The sequence below is a fragment of the Scyliorhinus canicula genome, chromosome 29, assembly GCF_902713615.1.
Source record: "Scyliorhinus canicula chromosome 29, sScyCan1.1, whole genome shotgun sequence".
In the NCBI taxonomy this organism is placed as follows: Eukaryota; Metazoa; Chordata; class Chondrichthyes; order Carcharhiniformes; family Scyliorhinidae; genus Scyliorhinus; species Scyliorhinus canicula.
In genome coordinates, this window is record NC_052174.1 from 6,278,287 (window position 1) to 6,282,269 (window position 3,983).

The following is a 3,983-nucleotide window of genomic DNA, read 5'->3' on the forward strand; positions in this document are numbered from 1 at the left end:
TCTGTAATGTTGCACAAGATATTGCTCAACTCGTTGGGCAGCTGGTTCATGATGCAAAGTGAGGTTAGCCAACGTGGGTTCAATTCCAGTACCAACTGCGATTATCACCGCCTTCGCAACCTGACCTCCTCGCCTGAGGGGTGGCGACCCACAGGTTAAACGCCCGCCAGTCAGCTCTCTCTCAAAAGGGGAGAGCAGCCTCTGGTACCCTGCTGACTTCCACTTGCCAGTTGTCGGTTCCATGATGTAACAGTGAGCACTTCATTGCAGTGGGGAAAATACATTTCCCCAAGCCGCATGTTTCTGGGTGGTGCGCTGTTGTGATTCTCTATTCCCACCACTTAGAACATAGAACAGTACAGCGCAGAACAGGCCCTTCGGCCCTCAATGTTGTGCCGAGCCATGATCACCCTACTCAAACCCACGTATCCACCCTATATCTGTAACCCAACAACCCCCCCCCTCCTTAACCTTACTTTTATTAGGACACTACGGGCAATTTAGCATGGCCAATCCACCTAACCCGCACATCTTTGGACTGTGGGAGGAAACCGGAGCACCCGGAGGAAACCCACGCACACAGGGGGAGGACGTGCAGACTCCACACAGACAGTGACCCAGCCGGGAATCAAACCTGGGACCCTGGAGCTGTGAAGCATTTATGCTAACAACCATGCTACCCTGCTGCCCCAAACTTGTCAATGGAATTTCCCCATTCAAGCCATCCCACACCGGCGGGAAATCCGTGGGCAGGGGGTGGGTTTCTGGTGGAATGGACAATCCCACCGGTGGAGAATTCACCCATTATCAAGCAGCGGTAAGGCAGAATCACGCCACCAGTGAGCGGCGCTCCGCTGAGACATAGTCGCCTGGGTAAACGGACAATCCCACCCATACCTAGGGGGCATTTGGGGTGTCTGATTCCTTCATGTTCATGAAAATGTGAGCCAGTTGATGTCGCATGACACCCGGACATCTTCTCCCGTCCCACCAATGACCGGATTCATTGATTTCATGACTTCACACAGAATGACATTTGATCATTCGCCCCATGACAACAACAGCAGCCAGAGCAGTGGCACCACAACTGGCTCAGTTGTTCAGAAGGACGGTCAAAGCGCATTAATGCAATACTTATAGGGATCTCTATAGTCAGGGGCTCAGGTAGGCACTTCTATGGATGTGAAAAAGTCCAGTACGATATGGTAACTCCCTGGTGCCAGGGTCAAGAATGTTTCTGAATGGGCATCGGGCATTGTGAAAGGGGAAGGGTGATAATGCAGAAGTCATGGTGCAAGTTGGTACCAATGACAAAGGTAGAAAGAGGGCTGACCTCTTTCATCAAGAATTCTGGGAGTTCGGCAGGAAACTAAAAAGTAGCACCTCTCAGGTTGTAATCTCTGGATTATTCACAGTGCAATAGACAAGCGAGTAAAGAAATAGGAGAACATCACAGATGAATGAGTGGCTTAAGAGTTAATGCCGAGGGAGAATTTTAGATTTCCTGACCACTGGGACCGTGTCTGGGGAAAGTGGGAACTGTACAAGCGGGGCGGTCTACATCTGAATCATTCGCGGGACTAACATCCTGGCTGATGGGTTTGCTAGTGCTGTTGGGAGGCGGTTAAACTAATTTGGCAGGAGAAGGGGATACGGTTAGCAAAATAGGGGCACAGCATAACACTGAAAACAATCAAGTCAGATATAATACAGCAGTAATACGTTTCAAGGGAGTAAGACAATGCTGGATGGCCTCTACTTTAATGCCAGGAGTATGGCAGGTAAAACGGATGAGTTAAGGGCAACAATTGACGTAAAATTGTGAAATAGTAGCCATCATGGAGAAGTGATTGAGGGAAGGGCAGGATGGGCAGCTCAACATCCAGGGATATAGAATCTTCAAGCGAGCAGAGGAGGGGTTAAAGTACAAGGCAGCATGGCATTACTAGGTAAGGAGACAGTTTTGCGGTGATGAGATCTTAGAGGCGACATTCAATGAAGCTTTGTGTGCAGAGCTTACGAACAGAAAAGGGACTGTCATGTTGCTAGGTGTTTATGAAAGACCTTCAGTAGTCAGCAGGAAAATGAGGAGCAACTATGTGCACAACTCACAGAGGTGTGTAAAAATAATAATATTTATATTCGGCAATTTAAACTTTCCAAACATTAATTGGGATAGTCACAATGTTAAGGATATAGATGGAGGGAAGTTTTAAAAACGTATACAGGAAAACCTTTTAGCTCAATATGTAATAGGCCCAACATGGGATGGTGCAGTTCTGGTTCTAATTCTGGGGAAGGAAGCCGGATAGGTGGCTGATGTGTTGGTGGGGGAGCAGTTTGGTGATGGCGACCACAACACGGCACAATTTAAGTTTTTTGTGAGTTGAGCCAGGGAGGTGGGATGGAAATTTTCGGAAATGGGAGGAGAAGGGGATTAAGACACTGAAAGATCTGTTTCTTAGGGGTCGGTTTGCAGGATTTAGGGGCAGCAGGGTAGCATGGTGGTTAGCATAAATGGTTCACAGCTCCAGGGTCCCAGGTTCAATTCCCGGCTGGGTCACTGTCTGTGTGGAGTCTGCACGTCCTCCCCCTGTGTGCGTGGGTTTCCTCCGGGTGCTCCGGTTTCCTCCCACAGTCCAAAGATGTGCGGGTTTGGTGGATTGGACATGCTAAATTGCCCGTAGTGTCCTAATAAAAAAAAGTAAGGTTAAGGGGGGGTTGTTGGGTTACGGGTATAGGGTGGATACGTAGGTTTGAGTAGGGTGATCATGGCTCGGCACAACATTGAGGGCCGAAGGGCCTGTTCTGTACTGTTCTATGTTCTATTGGGCGGATGGGATCGTTGTTGTTGATATGGGGCTTGACATATGTGTTACTGATTATTGTTTATTGTTGGTGAGTGTAAATTCGGGAGAAAATGTGAAAACAGAGGAGAATAAAGAAATAGTTTGAAAAAATTAAGTTTTTTATGGACAAATAGATTGACAAGTTACAAAATAAAGGTTGTGGATTGGTGAAGAGTGTATTATAGTAAAATAAGGCAGGATTTGTCCAAGGTAGACTGGAAAGTGTAACTGTGGTAAACCTCTAGAAGAGGAGTGGGGGGACGTGCAAAAAGGAAATTGGGAGGGTACAGGCCCAACATGTCCCCCCCCCCCCCCACCCGAGGGTGGGAGGGAGTAACAAACCCAGAGAACCATGGATGACGAGAGAAATTCAGGATACGATGAGAAGGAAAAGAGAGGCTTTCAGCAAGTACAAGGGGTGAAAATCAAGGGAGGCATTACAGGAGTATATGAATTGGAGGATGGAGTTCCACAAAGCAATTAGTAGGGAAAAGAGTGGATATGAGAAAACTCTGGCTGGTAAAAGTAAGGAAATCCCAAGATATTCTACAATTATATCAATGGGAAGTGGGTAAGGAGGGAAAGATTAGGGTCCATTAGGGACCGGCAGGGAAATCTAGAGGACATGTACGGTGTTGAACAAATACTTGATATCTGACGTCACCCAAGAGATTGAAGAGATGGATATAAAACTCGGGAGAGTGACTGTGAGGTTCTTGAGCAAATTGTCACAGGGAATGATGAGGTATGGAAGGCAGGCTTAAAAGTGGCCAAATCTCCAGGTCAGGATGAATTGTTGGAGGAGGTTGCTGGAATTCCGACCCACATTTTTAATTCCCCTCTGACCTCAGTCGACGGGCTACAGACCTGGGGAACATCTAATGTGGCCTCAGTATTTAAGAAAGGCAGTAGAGGTAAGCCAGGGGGCGACAGACCAGTGAGTCTCATGTTAATGTTGGGGAAACTATTGGAGAACATTCATAAGGAGAGAATCTATCTAAATCTGGAGACAAATAACAAAGAACAAGCAACAAAGAAAAGCACAGCACAGGAACAGGCCCTTCGGCCCTCCAAGCCCGTGCCGACCATGCTGCCCGACTAAACTAAAATATTCTACAGTTCCTGGGTCCGTAT